A 23,919-nucleotide genomic window follows, 5' to 3' on the forward strand; every position below is an offset into this window, starting at 1 on the left:
GACTTACCATATGATCTAGCAATCCCACTTCTGGGTATAGATCCAGAGGGAACTCTAATTCAAAGAGATACATGCACCCCAATGTTCATAGTAGCACTATTTACAATAGCCAAAACATGGAAACAACCTAAATGTCCATCAACAAAAGCCTGGATGAAGAAGTTGTGGTATATTTATACAATGGAATACTACTAGGCCATAAAAAAGAACAAAATAATGCCATTTGCAGCAACATGGATGGGACTGGAGATCATCATTCTAAGTGAAGTAAGCCAGAAAGAGGAAGAAAAATACCATATGATATCACTCATATGTGGAATCTAAAAAAAGAAAAAAGAAAAAGAAAAAAAAAGACACTATGAACTCATCTACAAAACAGAAACAGACCCACAGACATAGCAAACAATCTTATGGTTACTAAGGAAAGGGGATGGGAGGGGATAAATTTAGGAGTTTGAGATTTACAAATGTTAGCCACTACATATAAAAATTGATTTTTTAAAGAAGTTTCTTCTGTATAGCACAGGGAACTATGTTCAATATCCTGTAATGAAAAAGAATATGAAAACAAGTATATGTATGTATATGCATGACTGGGACATTGTGTTGTATACCAGAAATCGACATATTGTAACTGACTGTACTTCAATTAAAAAAAAACTATCAAGTTTGGGAAACCAAAAGTACAAAGAAGAAAATTTAAGTCACCCATAATCCTACCATTTAGAAGTAAATGCTATTAACTTACAGGTTGGTATTTAGCTTCCCAGTCTTTGTTCTGTATTTACATAATATCATTATAAAAAATGAGATTATCCTATATCTATTGTTTAATAACAACTTTACCAATAAACATATATACATGCAACATTCTAAAACACATAGGTAATTTTTTTATTGAATAATAGTTGATTTACAATGTGTGTTAGTTTCTGGTGCACAACATAGTGATTCAGTTATACATATATATTCTTTTTCATTTTAGGTTGTTATAAGCCATATATATCTATTTTATATATAGCAGTATGTATCTGTTCATCAAAGCACTGTAAAATATTTCATGCTGAGCTTAAATGAAAATGCACTAAATTTGAGGAGAGATGGGAACAAAACAATAAAGTGGTTTTGACTTGCACATGTGCCTTAATTTATTTAACCAACCTTCCTCGTTTACTGAGGGTTTAGCTCATTCCTGCCACCAGTTCCTGCACTCTCGCTCTCCTCTCCCCATTAGCAACAGTAAATATAATATCCTTGTAGCTAAACTTTTTGCACACCTAGTTATTTCCTTGAGATAAATTCCTAGAAGTGTAACTGCTGGGTCACAGGGGATCTACTAAGCCTTCTGAACCAAAAAATATTTCTATTTTTCTCCTGATTTTTTCTAGAATTAAGCAAGGTCTCCCCATGGGCTTTTTTGGCGATGCATGCAATTCACATTTATATTTCTTCTTGCACCATTCATTTACAGTTTCTACTTACATTCTACCAAGTGGCAGATGTTAAACGTATGTCTATTTAATTTTTTTAAATCAGAGTCATTGCAACTCTCTTATGCTGACAGCTTCAGTCATTTCCAGATCATTAAACTCTATCATAAAATTAAATCAATTCATGGAAGAAACAAAACATTGTAAAACCAAGGAGTTCATTTCTGTCCAAAGTAATATGGAGAGCCATATTATTCTTAAATCTAAAGTCAATGAACTGTAGGCGCACACACAACAAGAATAAATCACACAGGCATTGTGTTGAGCAGAAGAAGCCAGACTCAAAGAGCACATATTTATCATTCTGTTGACATAAAGCTCAAGAATAAGTAGAATGTATAGAGAATATTTTGAGGGAAATCAAAAGTCAAAATAGCGGTCATCTCTTGACGTCATAGACAATGATGGATTAGGAAGCAGCCCAAGGGAGGCTTCTTGGGTCCTGGAGATATTCTATCTATTGGTCTGGATGACACTTGCACAGGTATATGGAAGAAACTATTGAAATGTACATATTAAAAACCTGAACAATAGATTTAACATGTGTGCCCTTTTACTTTATGTACTTTACTACTGTGTTAAACTTTGATTTTTTTTAAACCCCCAAAATATCTACATTCTAAATCAATGGTTCATGCTTTAGTTTCCTAGGACCACCATAACAAAGCACCACAAGCTGAGCAGCTTAAAACAACCGAAATGTGTCCTCTCACCATGCTGGAGGCCATGAGCTGAAACCAAGAAGGCAGCAGGGCCACACTGCCTCTCAACCCTGCAGGGAATCCTTCTTGGCCTCTTCCTAGCTTCTGGTGGTTGGCCAGCCATCTTCGGGATCCCTTGACACACAGATGCATCACTCCAATCCTGTGTCCTCACATGGTATCCTCCCTCTGACTCTGTCTTCACATGGCCGTATTCTTATAAGGACACGAGTTGTACTGAATTAGGGGCCCACTCTTCCCATATGATCTCAGCTAACCTTTGCAACAGCCCTATTTTCAAATAAGGTCACACTCTCAGGTATGGGGGTTAGGACTTCAACATATATTTGGCAGGAGGTGAGGGGGACGTGATTCAACCCATAAACTTGTTTTTAATTTTCTTTCAAAAATTTAAGTTCTACAAAAAAGACCAAAATGAAGAAAATGGTGTCTGGAAGGATTTACACCAGTCAGCAGTAAATAAACTCCATTTGCAAGGAGATTCCTCAGGGAAGCCTCACTCAGGACTACAGATTAATTCTTAGTTTCTAGAGTATGTATCAGAGGGAGGAAAGTCACTTGTGAAAAATGACAGAAGTGGAATTTGAAGACACAAAGAGAGAGCTCACACACAGCAACGCAGCGCGGGACTTCTGAAATACTGAGATTATCATAGCTCATTGCTATCTCAGCATCCAGCCAGCTGGCTGCCTCAAGGGAAATTTTTGGCAGCACAGAAAACAGAAGTAGAGAGTGAGCCTCTCTGGATTTTGTATTCCAGGGTGAGAAAAAGATTAGGTGTGCAGCCACAATATCTTGGGCAAAAATTTGGAGGCAGAATCTTATCCCTGCCCCTTAGATGTGAGAAGGATTCTTCTAGCATTGGGATGGAAGAAAAGGAGAAATGGAGCTTACTTTCTGCTTCCTGGTAAGGCCACTGGGGTTGGCAGGGGGTCAGAGGCCAGAGAGGGAATAACTGCAGGAGAAAAGACCCTGGACAGCCTCATAGGTATCTCTGCCCCAGGTGTGGCACAGCATCAGCAGGGAGGGCATCAGGGCCCAGGGTCGTGCGGACAGCCAAGGCTCACCTCCACACAGACCTATGAAATTCAAGAATCGAATGGGCCTTTTACCCAACATGCACCAAAAAAAAAAAATTAATTCATTAAATTGATAACTAAATCGGACATAGTTTGTCCCCATTTATAATACATTTCAAATACATCCATGCACCAATCAAAAAAAGACATCCCTTGTCAGATCACACTTTTCAATTTTTGGTTCAGAGATCATAGTCATCTACAAAACCCAGCAAAAGGGAAAAATATTCAACAGCTTGAAGAGCACCAAGAGGGAGAGGAACTAAAAATGAATTAGAGCTGACATCTGGAACCAGTGATTCACCTTTTATCAACTGCTCAGTTTAGATCTAAAGAAGAAGAAACGAAAAGTAGTTGGTGTGCTGTCCAGGATCTAAGAGCATAAAAGGAACTCAGACCAACAATAGCTGGTCAGTCTTGTCATAAATATGGCAGGAGAAAGCAACAGATGGGAGGCAAAGACAGATCCGTGAAAAGGACTCCAATGGTAGTAGGGCATGTCTCGCTACTTTCTTCTCTCTCTATTTTATTTTTCACAATCAAAATTTTGTTCTTTTTCTAATTCTTTTAGGTGGTAGGTTAGGTTGTTTAATTGAGATTTTTCTTATTTATAGCACCACAATTTGGGTATACAATGGCAACCCACTCCTTTTCACATAATCAATTTTTATGCCACATATAAGCTCAAATTAAAATGGCAAAACACCAATCCAAATGTCATAGAAAAGATAATCAGCTTTCTCAAGAACTGTTCTATTAGCTGATAAAATTACAGGGAGATAAATACGGTTCTTGTAAACACTGTGCTGTTATTGAAAAGACTGGAAAATTTTTCAAAATGACATACTTTTGAAGTCTAGGCTATGTGGGAACATAATACCACAAGGAAGAAAAACTCACACATAAGTTAATACTCCTGCTATGGCCTGTAGTTATATTTTAGTTACTAGTGTTTCTATGTAAATACACTTCAAGTTTTAGTGAAAAGTAGAACTTACAAATTCCAGGAGACATATTTCCATTGAAATTCCAGGACAATTACATCTCTTAAATCGATCTGCCAATATGACTTTAACCATGAGTGGCTCCCCAGCTGTAAAGAATGGACTCTGCTAACAAAAGCACTTTTAGAAGAGCACCAGCTAAGAGCAGCCGTATTTACACATGCTTACAGAGATGGAATTTGAAAACAAATATGTGCATGTCTATGCAAGACTGGGACATTGTGCTGTACACCAGAGATTGACACATTGTTACTGACTGTACTCCAATTAAAAATAATTTAAAAATAAACATAAAAATAAATCGATGCTATCTTTGCAGACAGTACTATCCTGTATCCATCTGATATGCTCACTGTTAAGGACTTCTACGTACCCACTTTAGCACCACTGAGTATTTCTGCCTTTTTCCTGACCTTTCAGATGGCCGTGATTTCTGAACCAAACTTGGAAAGTCTGATCTGACAAGGAGAGTCTCTTTTTTTTTTTTGATTTGTGACTTTATGTATGTTATATATATATATTTTTTATTTATTTATTTATTTATTTATTTATTTATTTATTTATTTATTTATTTATTTATTTATTTATTTATGGTCTTATAAATGAGGATCAATTATGTCAGATTTCATTAGAGATTTAATCATTTTAATGAAAAGAATAAAATTACATGAAATTGAGTCTTGGCTAGAAAATCCAGGACATATGGTCATCATACGAGGAAAACTGGGCTTTGTAGAGGAGAGAGCATCAGTCATCTGGAAACTGTCCCTTGTTTCTGGCAGCACAGGAATTTGCCTCAGGAAAATTGATCACTCCGTGAGTGTAAGCTCCAGCTCCGCCTCCGGGGCCAAGGAAGACCTAACTATCATCTGGTGATGATAATGAGAAAAGAACGATTCCACAGGCTGAAGCAGAGCATTTGCGGGGATCCGGTTTCCTTCCACTGCATTCAGACAGTCCCTGGTCTGCTGTCAGCCGTCCCCTACGTGCTCCTTTCTGTCCTAAGTACACTTGTGCTGCTCCACGATGTCTGAGGGTTCCTTCCAACAGACCGAACCACGAGACGGCCTTTTCTGCATGTCTGCTGATTCTGTTAGTTACATCTTGTGCCTTGCATCGCAGATTAATTCATCAGCAGATGAACCTTTTGGCTGGAGCCAAAAATAGTGAATATTTCCATTTCTAAAATAGTAGAAATCATTCCAGAAAATAAGTGTTATTTCCATTCATTGATTACTTTCCACCCTGGACCTATACATTTAATCTTTAAAATGAATAAGCTGATATCTTGGTTGAGGGCAAAAATATGACAGTTCTGAAATCATGAAGAAATAAGTGAACTTTATTCTTCTGGTGCCCTCCAGGGGACCTGAGAATATCTAATAAAACATGCTCTTCCATGGGCGAAGACCTTGAGTCTCAAAGAGCTTAAGGCAGCAGGTCTCAAACTTGAATGTGCATCAGACTCACTTAGGTGCGTTGACTCCAGCGTCAGATTGTTGCAGTGGATCCAGATGGGAGGGCCAGGGATCTGCCTGCAGGAGGGTGTCTAACAATCACCCCAGGTGGTTCTGAGGCAGATGGTGTCCAGAATGTACTATGAAAATATATGAAACCACCCCCAGGGTCACACAGACAGAAAGAGCAGAGTCTCAGCTTACACTCTGGAGACTGAGATGAGGGACGGGGGGGCGCCCTAGGCCTTGGGCCTGACTCTGCCTCCTCCGCCCTGCTCCTCCCTGTCAAGCCGCCCTCACACTTGCCCTGAAAGCTATCTAAGATTATACTGGAAGGAAAATTTGAATGGCACGTTGCAAAATACACTTCCACATACACCATTAGATTATTGGATCCCTCCATAATAAACATCAGGTTCTTGTATTCTCTTATTTCACCAGAGATTGAGATGAAGCTCAAAATAGTTAACTTATCTAAAATCACCCAGCAAGAAAATATGAGAGCTGTACACAAACGTAATACTTTAGGTACACAAGCCTACTGCTGCCCTAAACTGTCCAAATGGGATGGAATAGCTTTTTCCCACTTTAAAGTTTGACACCATCAAGTACCTCCAATTTCTCTCCTAGTCCTTCCGGCAGTCAGTTAGTGACATTTATTTGGCACCTCCTGTGTGCAGAAGGCTAAATATAGGAACTAAAATGAAGGTCCACAGTTGCTCTCACAGGAGCTCAGGATACTCTCAGGCCTGAGAGTACCTTTCATTTGTACTACTTGGATTTTTCACTTCCGCAGGAGGATGTCTGGCCTTCTGAAGAGAGTTAATAGCAGTTTTTCCAGATGGCTTCCTGATTTGTATTCAGTTTTAAAAACACAGCATAGTTTGGGATGATATTTAACTCATGTTAAAAGCAGAACTGGGAATCCTCTTGAAAATAGAACTAGCATCTGCAACACCTGCCCCATAGAAGGTATCAGCATTTGCCCAGGGTCAGCTGGAAAGGCAGGGACAGCCAACACAGTGTGACATTTGTCCCTTGACTTCTCTTTTATCAGGGTCCCAATCTACCTGAGGAGCTAGAGAGTCAGAAGGAGAAAAGGCAGCATCCCAGAAGAACAGGCGTGCAGGACTAGGAGAAAAGACCAAGACCCGCCTCACCTCAAGTTCCTCCAGCACAAATCTGGCTAGTGATGGGAGAGTTTGAAACTTTAAAATTAGAACTTTAAATTTGACAGATTCTCAGTAACCAAAGGATCTGAAAAGTTAATGAATCTATCCAATGTATCATGAAGGAAACTGCCACTTAGTGGGTTCAAGGTTAGGGAATAGTCCCCAAAACTATCCTCACTTCTGGTACCAACTGCAGAGTTCAGGGGTCCCCAAGACCACCCCCAGATTCGATAATTCACTAGAAGGACTCATGAAACTCACTGAAAGCTGTTAGGTACATGGTTTCGTTTTGTTGCAATGCAGCAATACAGATTAAAAGAGCGAAGTGAAGAGAAGCCTGGGGCAGAGTTCAGGAAAGTTCTACACACAGAGCTTCCAGTCTTCCCCTCCAGTGCATCCACAGTGTTACCTTTCCCAGCACTACTGTATGACAATACACATTGAGTAGCACCAACCAGGAAAACTCACCCAAACTCTGGCATCCACAGTCTTTATTGAGGCTCACCTGGCTGACCTGCTCTCCAGCCACTCTAGAGAGTGGGCTGATACCACCTGACACAAAATCCCCACCACAGATCACATTGTTAGGTTATCTGGTGTGGCCCAAGGTCCCCAGATGAACAAAGACACTTTTATTAGGCAGAATATTTCAAGGGCTTAGAGATTACCTCCCAGGAGTCAAGGGCAAAGGCCAGACCTCTCTCTGAGCAAAATTAAATTCTTTACTACACAGCAGGGAAGGGAGATTCAATCTAATGAAGCTGGTGGAAATGACTGGAAAAAAGTAAAAACATTTCATGTTTGTGCTCCACCCACTGACCACAGGGATGTGACCTTACCCTTCTCACCCGTGATCTGAGCTTTCCTCCCTTGAGCCTCTGTTGGCAGTGATGTGAGTGACTGTGAAAATACCAACCAGACAGAATCAGGCAGAAGTTTATGAAAAAACACACTGGATGGAGTTCCAGCGTAACATCCACTCATTTTTATTAACTCTTCTTAAAATGCAAATATAGTGGGAAAGTTAGGACATTGGTATCTGTCACTCCAGCTTCCATATGCATTAGTTTTATCTTACTTCTTTTCATCCTCAAAGCTGAATTAAAACAGTTGTTTGGAAGAAATAGAGATTAAAATATGTTGAGTCATGGAAGACCTCTCATTCAAGCAGTTGAGTTATTGAGGCTACTTCTGTTGCTAAATTTCCTTACTAATAGTGTCTAAAATTCCTGGAATTTCTCAAGAGCCACTCACACACACACAAAAAAAACCCCCAAACTTATCAAGTGGTCATCATTTAGTAATGTCTACCTGGCACATCATATTGAGAAGGATTCTGAAGCCACACTTCAGGCTCTGTTGGGAAAAGTGTGGTGATCCGCTAGTAGGGTCTGTAACGGCCACAGGAGAGGAAAGTAACAGGATGTGTGCCTCGTGTCTCTCATCCTGATCTAATCCTTTGACCTCAGTCTCATATGCTGCTCTTAAGGAAGCTGAACCACCTGTAGACTCATGCTAAAGCCTTTGACTCTTCATCCTTGCCCCACCCAAAGACCAATCCAGCCTTCCGGTCCAAGTTTCTCTCTTTGTCATAATGTATAACTCCTAGTGGCCCAGAGACTATGTACCATGCAGGAAGCAGCACTGAATCCAAGGGCAACTGTCCCTTCACAGCTGTGCTTGGGGCTAATTGCTCAGCAGGTTCTGAACGCCAGACCCATAAAGGCGAAGGCAGAGGTGGACTTAATTTCTCGAGAGCAGTGCTGCACATCCACCCCTAGGGACTGAGAAGCATTCATTTTTACCTCTGATGCTCTGATCATATCACCACCAGCAGCAGCACAGCTAAAATCTGTGTGTTTACTATGTGCCAGACATTAATCTAAGCACCTTTAATTTTCTACCAACTGTAAGTTACCCATGACTATCAGCCCCATTTTATAGAAGAGGAAACAGAAAAGAAAAGAGGTTAAGTAACTTGTCCAAGGTTTAGCAGGGTTTTAAGTGTCCAAAGTTTACACTCTAAATATTATAATTTTTTGGTTACATCTTGAAAAAAGGCAGCCAGGCACAATTACGTCCTATATTTTTGACTCATGAAGATTACATATTCTACTCTGTAATAAATCTGAATGTTTTAATATAAAAACTGTGTTATTTCCCAAACATCTTAGTAAACTTGGCACTCCAACAAGAGATGACACATGTACCCTGAGGCTCATACTCCTCCTGGGGTTCAGGTACCATGTGAGACAAACAGCACCAGGGCATTTGATGTTACTGTACCGATCCCTGCTGATACAATCTGTGAACTCAGAAAGCTGACGATGTTCCCCATTCACCCACCTGACATGTGAGATCATGATCAATGGGGTGGAGGGTTCAAAAAAGAAAGAAGGGCAAGGATACTCTAGGCAGAAAGAAAAAGAAAACAAAATATTTTCACTTGAATAATAAATATGCAGAATGACAGCATCTGAAAATCAATTCCTACTTTCACAAAGAAAATAGAATAGTCATTATTAATTACAGGGAGCCCATTAAGTTGGTTTATGTAAATGGTCATGAACGTAAATAGTTTTTTTTAAAGCTCTAGGCCCCACTTCTTATTTCTTAGTTCAAGACCCCCAAGCCTTTGTCCTGTCACCTTTCCTAACATCAGTGACACGTTTCACATCCGAGTACCTGGAGGGAAAAGTTCTATGTCATCTCAAATCCCCATAGGCCAAAACTTGTCAGGTTAATACCAACAAAGCATTGTGTAGCAAATTACATATAATTACAAGCATGAAATAACACATAGCATGTGTCAGCAATATATTCAATACTGAGGCCAAACTCCATAAAGTTCAATCCCCTGGGGATTTCTGGGTCCACTCTTTAGAACTGTACTGTGTCTGCCACGTGATGCAACATTGCATACCTTCCGTTGTACACTATCTCCTAAGGTCTGTGATGTTAATCTCCAGTATTTGACGAGTAACCTTCTGGAATGTATATAATTAATCCTCAACATAGGATGTGTGAGAAACTTGGTCAATATAAACCTAAACCTAAAAGCTGACCTTTACTCAGCCTTAGCAGGTGACATTTTACAGCAAAATACTCAAATAAACTACCAAACCATAATAACAACACTGTTTTTCTTTTTCTCTATGCAGGAGCACAGGAATATTGTCCCATGAACAGAGGGTAGCATTTTGACTGTCATACAAGCAGCATATTGTTTATATATCATTTTGCTCCTCCATCCAAGTGCTGAGCCAACACCAGACTTCCATAAACCTGAGGCCCAAAGCAGGAGGCCATGCTTGCTCGTGAAGGAGGGAAGTCAAACGACATGCGGAATCCCTGCTCCCAGGCCTTTGACCTGCTGCAGAGGCCAGGCCTGAACACATCACAAAGAGAGCTGGCTCTCAGGTCTGACTGAAGGGGACATGCCCAAAGGACACAGAAGTCAGCATGAAGGAGCTCCCTCTGGCTAAATTAGGGACAATCTGAACATCAAAATAATGATAACATTATAATTCATTGAACAAATTATGAAACCAAGATTTTATATTGATATAAATGGATTAATTAAAGTTTGATGTGAAACAGGGTACTTACCTAGTTCCAAAGTAAGTGATCTCCTCAAATACTTTGTAGCTACAAAGGGGAAATGATTAGCTTTATGGTAGAGAAGTCTGACAGACATATAAGAAAGTGATCAAAGTGAACATGATCAATAACAGGAAAAATCAAAAATGTGTGCCACCTGCTTGGACTCAGAAGAACACAGCATCACTCCTGTGTTTTCTCACCAAACGTGTAGCCTGAATCTAATCATGAGGAAACATCAAAGCCAAATTCAGACATATTCTACAAAATAAATGGCCTATAATCTTCAAAAGTGACAAGATCATGAAAGTTTACGACTGCTTCAAAGTAAAAATTTAAACACATAAATCCCTCTGCTGGGAACCTAACGTGCTTTCTGTTTTCCTGCTACACTTGGCTGATACCTTTACCTTCTGAACAGGCAGCTCTTATGGGCAGAGAGCTTCTTTAGCTCTTCTACAACACAAGCCCAGTGTCGCGCACATAGTTCACATCAAACATGTATTTGTTGATTTGATCAGTGGAGGAACTTAATAGTCTACTCTAGTGAATTTGTAAACTTCGACTGGCAAAGCCAGTTGGTCCAACTGACTAAACTGGTTTGAAGGCCCCAAAGTCAACTGTCCATCCTTGTGGGCTGTGGTTACACGCTGACTGCTGGGCTTCATTTTAACCCCAGCTTGAGTTTGTACTTGCATTGGGTATCAGGGTTTGACATCATGCTCTTATTTAAACCCTCACATTACCTTTTTGCCTTCACAGCAGCAACCCTGTGAGATAGGCAGGGCGATATTTTACCTCTACTTTAGAAATGAGGACAAAGGCATTCAGAGAGTTAAGTGATTCAGCCAAAACTACCCAGTTAGGTAGTAGCAGAGATTTGAACTCAACTATTTCAACTCCAAATATTTCATACACATCTCTGAGCCTGGAAAGAACAAGGAAGGGAGTGTGCCTGTAAGGGGCTCCATCCAGCCAATTGTTCTAAAAAGGCTTTCAGTGGCTAAGGGTACAGCTTCATCCCCATAAATGAAGGACCAGAGCACATGGTTAGATAATAATCACTACCTCTTAAAGCAAGCTTCTTCCTTCTTTGATGCAGAATTTGACTAGCATCTTAGCAACACAGATTTAAAGGTCCTTAAGGTGATATAGGTAATAACACATTTATAAACAACTGCACTGTAAAGGCTCCTAGACATCAGAAATGTGGGGCACAAAAACCTGAGAAGTGATTTTTAGATGCCAAAAAGTCATCTTGCTAAGAAATACTCTACAGATTATAAGTAAATAAATCAAGAAACACAAATATTAGGCTTAATATTGAAGGATGTTAGCTATGTAAATATCACGTTTTGAAAAAAGCATGCAGATATAAATACTTAGATTAAATTAGGTTCTGTTTTACACTTTGCTATGTTTTCTAAATTTTTCAGTGAGTAACTTCTACTTAATTACCTCCCATATCATTGCTGTATTATCAACACTAATTAGATTACTAAATGAATAGTTGCTAAATTAATGAATCAATAAGTAAATCAAAAATAGAATAATCTAAAATGTCAAACCACTTATGGTATTAAATTTTCACTTCACAAACTTCTCTTCATTTTTACATTTTGGAAATCAATACTGATTCAGATTGCTAGACATTTCAACAAGATATTCAAGAGCAAAATTATAGACATTGTTGAGTTAATATTTAGTACAACATTTAATAACTATACTCACCCCCCCAAAAAAAGAGAGAGCTTGTCAATAAAAGACAGGTTTGGAGACGTAGTCAAAATGTACACTTCAGAAAAAGAAAAATGCAGTCCTGCTTAGCTACAGTAAGGAATCTAAGCACTGACTTCACTGTTTCCCCTGTTCTCTTAAGTGAAATGAACACAATTTCCAAGGATATGTAGGTCTGACTCCAGACTTTCCTGATATGTAGTGCAAGCTGGCCCGGTCATCTGACAAATCCTATGGGATTAAAAGTAGAGCCTGGGGAACATAGACCAAGAAAAATGATAACCCCCGAAAAAACTTCTTGTCTATATGTCATATACCTGTCAGAACAAAGGCAACCAAAAAGCCATAGAACTTTGGATCTGGAAAGGATCTTAGATGTTCCCAAGTTCAACCTCCCCCACCCCAACGCCATTTACAGATGAGGACACTAGGGCTAGATATGGTGAGGGACTCACCCAAGTAGCAGAATTAGGAATAGAACAATAGTTGAAAGTCCCAATCCAGGACTCCTTCTGCTTCTCCATACTTTCCATAATTTAAATTTAAAACAAAATATAGTGCAGAGCAAGGTTAGAAAACTTTCTCAGTAAAGGGCAAGATAGTAAATAATTTAGGTTTTATAGGCCATATGGTCTCCTTTGGTCACTCAACTCTGTCATTATAGCACTAAAGCTGCCCAAGATAAGACATAATCAAAAGGTGTACCTGGGTTCCAAAGAAACTTTATTTACAAAAACAGTGTGCTGGACTTGGCCCGTGGGCAGTAGTTTGATGACCCTTGGTCTAGAGGAACAGCACTGCACTTCCCAAAATTTTGGATTCCCTGCCTTCAGGTTCATTGATCAGTCTATGTGTGGATAAGTGTGGAATAAGAGTTGTGTTTTGACCCATATCTCCAAAGCCTGTAGAAAAGTCAAAACACTCTCCCCAACCAATGTCATAAATTATTAAAATCACATACTTACACACACACCTCAGAGAAAGAAAGTGTGAAAGGGTGGGAAGACAGGCCAATGAAAGTTCTGGTTATTATTCAGCCTCCTCTTTTTCTTCTTTGTCATTTAATTAATGAGATTAAATCAAGTGGTCAAGCTCCTGTGTCTTTTGGGATTTAGGATACTCATTAACTAACTGCCAATCTCTGCTGCTCTCTGGTGGTAACACGCAGCTGCTAGAAGACATGCCAGTAGTATCTAGAAACTGAGAAACTGAATTCACAAAATACACTGAGATCATTAAAGAACTAAATAAGATTGAGATGGAGAATTTTCAGACTTACTAGGCAGAATTATAATCAAATCCATAAAATACTTCAATAAATGGTCTTTCTTGGTCATAAATCCTTACTTTTTTTCCTATTGGGATAAACTCCGGGTTTTCTGATACCAGAAGGTTCTGGGTTTTTTCTTTCTCTAAAGCAGGAACATCATAACTGATGAACCATGGCTCAGAAGAAGCTTTAATTCTTTCAGAATTTTTGGATAGGGCATAAAAAAGTGCAGCAGAGAATCAAAGGAGATTAAGTGTCTGCCTGGCAGTTGGCTGAGAGCAAAGGAGTTTTTAATGCAAACTACAATTCCAGGTGACATGTAGCTCAACCACAGCAGATTCTACTTCTCTTAAATGCTGAAAAAAGATCCCTTATTTCTAATGCCTCGATCACACCAGAGAAGCAGTGAACCCAACCTCAGTTTTCTCTTCACTGAAAACTGCCCTTTGGGGAGGTTTGACATTTCATATCAGAAAGCAAAATCAGACCACTATTTTCATATCAGTAGGTTTGTGGCTCCTGGTGATTCAAGCCAAACAAGGAGAGGGATTCCAGAAACCAGGGATAAGGAAGAATAGGAACAGGATAGCTCAAACACTCTATAAGCACAGGGGTCATGCCTCTCTCACCCACTGTGGTTAATGCATTCCAGCTCCAGCACAGCGACTAATACATTGTGGAGACTCAATATGTCATTACTAAATGATTGAAGAAATAAACATTAATGTTTATAAGAGGGTTTATGAACTACATAGCATTCTGCATATGGTCATTTTATTCATATTAGAAGTAGAGAAAAGGTAAATTACAAATCAGAAGGTAATGGCAGGAAATTGCATGGCTAACATGGAAGAAAGTTCTTTCCAAACTCAAAATTCCATGATTCATTTTTCAGTATCACAGCATCACAGAACTTTGGAGTTGCAAGGGATTTTAAGGTATTTCCTGTCCAAACATCCATCTGATGGTCTTTATTCACAATATTCCCACTGAGCAGTGGTTACCTAGCCTCTGCACAAACACTTTAAAAGACAGAGAACTCAATGTCTGCAAAGACATTTTGTATTTTGCATGGGAAAGGGAGTGGGAGTGGCCGGCAAGGGTAGAAAAAGGAGATTCTAGAGTTGTCCTGTTTAATATGGTAGCCACCAGCCACAAGTGGTTATTGAGCATCTAAAATATGACAAGTTCTAACTGAGGTGTGCTGTGATTTTGAAGACTTATTACAAAAAAAGGCTGTAAAATATTCCATTCATTCTTTATGTAATGATTACATGGTGAAATCATAGTATCTTGTACACCTTCAGTCAAGTAAAATACATTATTAAAATGAATGGCACCTATTGCTTTTTACTTTTTAATGTGGTTATTAAAACATTTAAGAATACATATATAGCCCACATTTCATTTCTACTAGACAGCAATGGTCTAAAGAACACATTTTGTCTTTCTCTCAATTTAGCCAAATAAAAGTGATATCTTTAGGTTTCCAAAACTAATTTTGGAAATTAAATTTCCACTTTTACTATGGAAATCAAAATCTTTACTTTACAATTTGAATCCTATCCACTCTTTTGTGGTGGTTTTGTCTATGTATGTTTCCTTGGCTATGAAATGGAAATACTTTCTTCTCTCTATCTCCACAAAGAGTAATAGACTCATTATGAGCTTCTCTTAATTACAGACCCTCATTATCCTGGAGATGGTATATAAAAAGAACTAAGCCTCAGGTCAGTTAAAAAAAATAAAGAATTCTCTAGCAGAGTAAGAATGGTCAGCTTGACACAACACTATGTCAGACAGTGGGGAAATACTACATTTTATAGTATGTAAAGTGTCATAGCAGCTAAAAATGGGGGGGGGGAGTTCTTAGAATCTCCCTTTTAGAAAAAACAATAAATTGTAATCAATTATTATAAAATGTACTGTTATTTTACCATATGCCTATAGCATATATATATATATATATGTCACAAGTAATAGTTCTTCAGTTGAAAGTGCCTGTGATATTTAGAACAAGCATAATCCTTAGGTAACACAGTGATAATTCTTTCTTAAAAATCTGTTTGAGTATCATTTGACAGCATACTTGTACTTAAAAACTTAAGTCTTTTAAATTTATTCCAGGGATGCAAGGATGGTTCAATATCTGCAAATTAATCAATGTGATACACATTAACAAAAGGAAGGATAAATTCACATGATCATCTCAATAGACATGGAAAACGCATTTGACAAAATTCAACACCCATTCATGATAAAAACTCTTACCAAAGTGGGTATAGTGGGAACATATCTCAACATAATAAAGGCCATTTATGACAAACCAGCTAACACTATATTCTGTAGAGAAAAGCTGAAAGCCTTTCCTCTAAATTCAGGAACAAGACAAGGATGCTCACTCTTGCCACTTCTTTTTAACATAGTATTGGACGTCCTAGCCATAGCAATCAGATAAGAAAAAGAAGTAAAAAGCATCCAAGATGGAAGAAAAGAAGTAAAACTGTCACTATTTGCAGATAACATGATACTGTATACAGAAAACCTTAATTTGTCCACTGGAAAACCATCAACAAAATCAAAAGAAAACTTATTAAATGGGAGAAAATACTTGCAAATGATATGACCAATAAAGGGTTAATATCCAAAAAATATAAGCAACTCATCAAACTCAAGAGCACAAAAACAAACACTCAATTAAAAATGGGTAGAAGACCTGAATAGACGTTTTTTTCCAAAGAAGACATACAGATGGCCAACAGGCACATGAAAAGATGTTCAACATTGTTAATAATCATGGAAATGTAAGTCAAAACCACAATGAGATATCATCTCACACCTGTCATAATGGCCATCATCAAAAAGAAGACAGATATTAGCAAGGATACGGAGAAAAGAGAACTCTAATATGAGAACCTGCGTTTCCAACATGTTCTGAGGTGGTACTAATGCTGCTGGTCCAGGGACTACACTTCGTGAATCAATGATCTAGAACAAATTATCCCAATGAAGAAACATAAAGATAAACATGAGCAAGAGCTGTTCTTTAGAATTCAGATTGCATTCGCCCCTATAAAAATATTTTCAAACAACTTATTGAGGTCATTTTCAAAGTATTAAAACTAAGCATCAAAATATGGTTCATAAAGATGGTTCTTCTAGGTTTGATTCAATAACTCGTGAATGTAGAGCATAACATTTGATTTGAAATACAGCCATTTTCCATGGTGATTCTCTCTACCATGTAAAGCCCTGGGAAAATGAACTGTATTCCTCAAATTTTAATCAGTGTAAAAAAATTGCCATTCATAATTACGTGGCCTTTGTTGTTGTTGTTGTTGTTCTCAAAACACATACTTTCATGCTTAAAGCCATTCAGTTTCAAGTGACTATAAAAATTTTTGTTGAAATATTATCAGATGCCCCTAGACTTTATATTTAAAATCTGGCTCACCTTGAAAATCTAATAATTTTCCAAATTATCTAAACCTTGCAGTGGCACTTCAGGATTACCAGAGGCCCTGCAACTTTTCTAAGACTGGATATCTAAGTTTTCAAGTCTTAATCACCACTAAAACATTTACACAAGTTACTAATGAATATTAAGATTGACTGATGCCCTCAAATAAGTCTCCAATGAATGTTTAAGCCATCTTCCTAAAATGGTATTTGGAACAGGTCTTTCAGAACACTTGGCAAAGTTCCTCCTGCCAGCAGAACACATGCCCTCTTTCTCCAGCTTCCCTATCCTCATGGAAGCTCCAAGAAGACAAGATCCCACAGGACATGGTGAAGAGCAGGAGCCACAAGCCTGGGAGAGTATGTCCTGTCCTCCCTGAAGAGTAAGACGACCCAGGCTTTCATCAGGAGTTAACTGGATGCCTTCGTGAGTGTGAGAAAAACTCAGGAGTCGAGGGAGCAAACAAAAGCCCTTGCAAACTGCTTAGCCACCTACCTCTTTGGAGTGCACCAACCAGCTTCTATGTAGGTGAAGATGAATTGTTTCTGGCTGTTCCTCTTTTAAGGTATGACTTACTCATCATGTGAATTGAGCACATTCAAAAAAATAAGCTGCAAATGAGGCATAGTTACAAATGATAAATGTAATTAAGGCCAAAAGGTGGGGGGCAGGAAATAGACCCGTGAACTATATTGACAATAAACTAAGCCTGAGCCAAAAAAGTGATGCAGCTGCTGCCACACTGAATACTTCTCAGGTAAGGAGATGAGCTGCCTACCTTACTCCACAGTAGACAGACTACATCTGTAATGCCTCTGTCATTCTGCACACATCATCTCAGGAAAGCCACCATTACAGAGGAGAGCCCCCATAAGTGACCAGGATGGTGAAGGGTCAGAAAAGTATGTCTTTGGAGGAACATCTGAAAGAATTTAGAGAATGAGTGACAGGAGAAGAGCTGGATGTGGGAGGAAGGGGCACAGGGACAAGTGCATGTTCTGCTGGAATATTTATTTGAAGAGCTATCATGAGGGAGAGAAATTAAACTTGTTCTTTTTCTCAGCAGATGAGGGAATAGGAATCTATGAGAGTATCAGGTAGATCAAGAACAACTTTGAAGTCAGACTGTGGATTTAAGAGCTTGTTCCAGCCACTGTTGGATGTATGAACTTGGGCAGACTACTTAAGCTCTGTGAGCCTCAGCTGTTCATCCGAATAGAGGGATATTAGAAGTACCTACTCCTGGGGAAGGATTAAATGAGGTAACAGATACAACAGACTCAGCACAGTAAGTGCTCACACAAAATTAGTTTGAGTCAATTAATTAAACAGAGATGCCCAAAAATGCAGTGAGCTGCCTCAGAGGGGGCTTTAGCACAAGCTAAGTGACCATCTGCCAGGGATGCTGGGTGATACAGTGTTCTGCATTGGGTAGAAGTAGGGACCCGTAAGGACCATTCCAATGCAAAAATTCTTCATTGTTGTCAACCAGCACTTAACTTTCTCTTTCCTGTGCCTCCACCCAGCACTGTACTCACACCCTTATGGCAGGATCTATCACCCTTACTCATCATTAGTTATGAACACATCCATCACCCACCTAGTCTGTGAGCGCCTCAACGTCAGACTGTGGCTCCTCCATCTTGTTCCTCCGGCACCTCGCCCAGTGCCTGGCATCTAGCAGCATCTAGCAGGCATTCCATAAACTCTTGCTGAATGAAGATACTCAGGGCTAGGCCTGGCCTGGGCTGGTGGCTGCTTCTCTGTCAGTGTGGTAATTCCTCCAAGAAAGGGCCTAGTTAATATTTGGTCCTGGAAGTTTTAGAAATCTTGTGATTATGCTGGAACCATCAGTCAGTGGACCTGATTTCCTGGATGAAGAAAGTATTCTAATTGCACAGTATTCAGGCACATCATGAAGTTGTGAAGGCTGGATGAGTTCCTAATTCCCAGTGTGTGAACCCCACTCCTAGACTCACGGGCCATGGCTCTTTGAGCTCTCATGCACATTCTCCACAGCCGCACTTCCTAGCTGAACTACTTTCCAGCAGCTCCATTCATACCTATGGGAACCCTTACGTACATCTTCTCTTTTTGGTACCGGAAGTTTCTAAAAGTGACAAGAAGCATAATATTGCAGTCCGGCTGTGGCATGTCAAAACAAACAACATCTCCTCATTTACCAGAAAAGCATGTTTGATGGTTACCAGTGGTGGTGGGGGGGGAGATAAATTGGGAGTTGGAGATTTACAGATACTAATATACATAAAGTAGATAAACAAGTTCATACTGTATAGCACAGGGAACTATATTCAGTATCTTATAGTAACTTATGGCAAAAAGAATATGAAAACAAATATATGTAGGTTCATGTGTGACTGAATGAAGCATTGTGCTGTACACCAGAAACTGACACAACATTGTAAACTGACTATACTTCAATTATATTTATATATATATATATATATATATATATATATATATATATATATATATATACCCACACACACACAAAAGAAAAAAGAAAAGCGTGTTTGTATAACTCTGATTATACTAGTGCCTAAGCTCTTCTCTGGCTAAAACTGAGGTATCTTTCAGAACCTCAGACTTATTAACCTTTAATATGTTTGTCCAAGTACTTACCAAAATATTAATTTTCCTTTGGTTACTCAATAAAAACTAGATGAGTAAGTAAACACTATCTTGATGGCATGACACAAGTGCAACAGCTTCCAAATGTGCTTAAATCACAGCCACGGAGGAGCTTAGGCAATTAGAGAAAGTGTTTCAACAACTGCTCATTACAAAAGAAAGGTTTTAATACTTAATACTCTGAATAAAATCTGTTCTTAAAGAACCAAAACTCCCCAAAACACCAAAAAACTCCTAATGGGATATAAATAAAAGTAGTCCAGGAACTGCCAGTCCTGCTAACTCACGGCATGGTGTCATGTGATCCTAAACATCCTGACAGTGGGTCGGGTCCAACACCACTCACTCTCTCTGCTCTGGAATGTGGTGAAGGAAAGTCTGGAAGCAAAGCCGATCTTGGCAAAATCCCCTGTTCTTTCACGTATTCCAGAGATGGGAGGCTCAGGGGGCACCCAACTCCCCAACCCTGCGCATGACTAAATCTGACTTTTATAAACTTCAGAACAACAATTTCCTTCTGCTTCAAACAGTACGTGCAGCACCAAGAGCACAGAACCTACCCAAACGGCAAAAACAAGAGAGCATGTGTTTCCCATCAGGATTAGTTTCCTCTCTAATAATTTTTTATTTCTTTATGATAGTCTTGAAGCCCATTCTTTTCCTGTAAACTGTGTATGAGGTTTTGGGTGAGGAGAATTAAAAAAAAAAAAAAAAAAAAAAAAGATTTCTTCAGACAAGGTTGTCTAGATCTCCATATAACTTTCTAATTTTTCATGTCCTTTGTTCTAATTCTTGTCATTTTTGTCCCTACTGAGGAATCGACTTCCTCAGGAGCAGCACCCGTATACAGTCTGTTACACTTAGCCAGTGATGATCAAAAAGAGTTTTATAGACTTTTCTGACAACTATTGAAAGAGTAAGTCAGGAAACAAGAGACAGAATGGTAACCACCCTAGTACCTATGACCCTGCTGATGTTTCTTACTTACTAGCACCATGATGTATGTGGGAAATCATTATTAGGCTCAGTAGTTTTGCGTTTCTGTTCCTCCGCGCAGTGAGTTTAGGGTTGCATGCACTCAGAGCTATTTCGCAAAATGAGAAGACTTTCCTAGACAGCATTGTTAAGAGATTATCTTGTATGCAGAGTTCATTAGTCAGGGCCACTTGGCTAAACCAATCTGACACTTGTAATGACCCACGGAAGGCCTGCATAATCATTAAGCCTCATAGGAAGTAACACGGAAGACAGAACACAAATGCTGCCCACAAAGAGAACAGGGTGAGCAAAACACAGGTGTGCGGGGTATGTGACGATCAGTTAAGAAACACCAACCCTTATTCACACTGAGCAAAGTCATACTGTGTTCTACTTACCTAAGCAGGGAAGTTTAAAACAGGGAGGAAAGACCACTCTGACTGAAGTATGCTCTTTACAGTCACCAAAATAATGTCAAGAATTTTCACTGCCATTCACCTGGCAGTGAGGGATCTTGAAGGTAGCCAAGCAGATGGCCCAACATAAAGCTGAACTTGGAACACTACTTATAAACGTCCATAAATAAAGTGAAAGTCACCGCAGCAGTGATAAAAACCACACTCAATAAAGAAAACTTTTATAGTATTTTTTCATAAAACTGTATATCAAAGATGCTAAGATCATCAGCCATTCTCTTTGCGAGGGATTACAAAGCTCTTACTGTTCACGTAGTTAAAACCAGAGGTAAGGTTATACAATGTGGCTCCTCCCAATGGGAGAGACCCATTAGAAGAGGTATTTCCTTGAGAGGAACAACTTCACAAGACTAGTAACTAATGCCCCTGGGTGCACTTTAGTGAGATAGTCCAGCTATAGAAACTGAACAAATTCCCCAAGGTATTCTAGAAGAACTTGAAACACACACAAGAAAGAAATGGGTCAGCCTATCTAGATCAAGTCTTTTCTTCAATTCATTTAATCTCCTCTAAAAACAACAAAAAGGAAGATAGAGAGAGAGAGAAAGGAAAGAAGGAAAGGAAGAAAGGAAAGGAAAAGAAAAGAAAAGAAAAAAGAAAGTAGGTAGGTAGGTTGGTTGGTTGATGCAGAGCCTGGATATCAATTGTACATACCTAGAGGATTACACTGGTTATACATCAACAAATGATGATAAGCAAGATTGAGGGGAAATGAGCGTGGGAATGTGGCCTTAAAGTCGTTACATTCCTAATGTATCAACTCTATATTGTTCTTGGGATCTTTGCAAGTGTGACCATGCCCAAGTAGAACAACAAACACAGGACACTAGAGGGAACACACACAGAGTTCTCAGTCTGTGAAGAGCATTCCCAGTTAAGGAATGCTTCACCTAGAAATTCTTTTTGCCCCTTACATATTCAATTGCTTTAGAGAGACTTTGCTAAGATTCCAGATTTGCTAATGATATAATCAATTACAATCATTATACAGTATTTACAGTTTGTGATACAAGTTTTCATAAATATTATCTCATTTATCACTTGTGAGGTTGATCTTGTCATGATTCCCAATTAACAGATGAGGACACGGAGGCTCACAGAAGTAAATGATCTTCCCCAATATCATATAGCCTATGAAGAAGTCAAGACTTAAATCCATATCTTCTGAGTAGGAATTCTTTGATTTTTTTTCTATAGCATGTTCTCTGACCAGTGATGAGAAGATCAAAGTTTAAGTTTGAGAAGCAGCCATGCAACATTTCCAAATATAGCAGAAAGCAAGAGATACAGAAAACCATAACTATGCAACTTGTACTCATCCCTCAAAACAAAACGAGTTTTCAGGCTTCCTGCTGCTACTTTATTTCCACCATATTTTCCTTTCACAGAAGTCAGGTACTGCCAAGTCATCTCATTACCTAAAAGGAAAAGCTCTCCTTGGCAGTCTTTGCCTGAGGACAATTTCTAAAATGTCAAGAGACTTTTGACTTCAAATTCTGGGCTAGCGGATTAGCATGAATATAAATTTCTGTTTCTTACTACTAACATTTCATCTAATAATGTTGGAACTGAGCTTTGCCACAAAATGCCAGCTGTCACAGAGCCCTGCTCATAAATTATGTCCCATAGTGAAAAAAAAAAAAAAACTGCACTCAAATTGACAAAAAAGCTTTTGTAGTTTTCATAGATGGCAAGAATTTCCAAAATAATCCTAAAACCAAGCCTTGACAGTTTGTTCTATCATCAGGCTGTTGGTAGGTCTTTCTGCTAAAAATAAGCCTTTTCTGTCACTTCCATTGCCATGTAGGCTACTGTGAGTCTTTTATTCAGTGCCCATGACTCCCTACTTACGTATAAATCTGAAAGGGTAGAATTGCTGATGCCGGTAACACTGCCGTAGTAAGTGCAGCACTTTGTTAGAACTTTTCAATGTAAGAAAAACTATCCAACTCCCCTTTGCAATGTGATTAAATCATTAGTTGATGGTCTAATGGTATGGATGGTCTAATGGATGGATGGATGGTCCGCTGGTTATGGACAGAATAACTGATGGAGAAATTTAAATTTTCACAAAGACTGAACATGAATAACCTGTCCATAAAGGATGTCTTTATGGGAAATCATGTAGTTATCCAAAAGGCTGTTGTTTCCAGCCCATTCTGAAAGTGTTCACGTGAATATATTACCTTCAAACTACATCTGGAGACCTGACATTGATTTTGATATGAAAAGACTATAAATCACCGTAAAACATGCCAAGCCACTCAGCATAGCCCATGAAATACATATACATTTCCATGTAAATTGACCAAAGAACTGTGATCAAGAATGTAATATTGATTTGAAAAACCATTCCAGGGAAGAAATTTTTGATTGCATAAGGCTCCTACTCAAAACAGCTTGAAACAATCCTGGCTCCATCTTGTACAACTACAAAATGAATCACAGAACTTTAGAATAAAAGGGACTTTATCGTCTTGTTCAACCTCCTCATTTTAGGTGGAGGGGAAGGAGGCAGGATGACATTTGTATTTGTTTTTTATGTGCATGCCAACTTTTTTTCACTTTTTATTACGGACATTTTTAAACACACTTAAAGGTGGGTAGACAAGTACAATCAACCCCTTTGTATGAGTACCAGTCAAACCAATGGAGTTGCCACCTATCTTTTAACCTCCTTACTGTTTTCCATGAGGAAATCAAACCCAGAGAAGTAACTTGACTAAGGTCACTTAGTTATTTTGTGGCTGATCCATGACTAGAAGTTAAGTCCTAATCAGCCCCATTCCCCAGCTAGTGCTTTCCCCACTCTTTCCTCACAG

The sequence above is a fragment of the Camelus bactrianus genome, chromosome 1, assembly GCF_048773025.1.
Source record: "Camelus bactrianus isolate YW-2024 breed Bactrian camel chromosome 1, ASM4877302v1, whole genome shotgun sequence".
Taxonomy (NCBI): Eukaryota; Metazoa; Chordata; class Mammalia; order Artiodactyla; family Camelidae; genus Camelus; species Camelus bactrianus.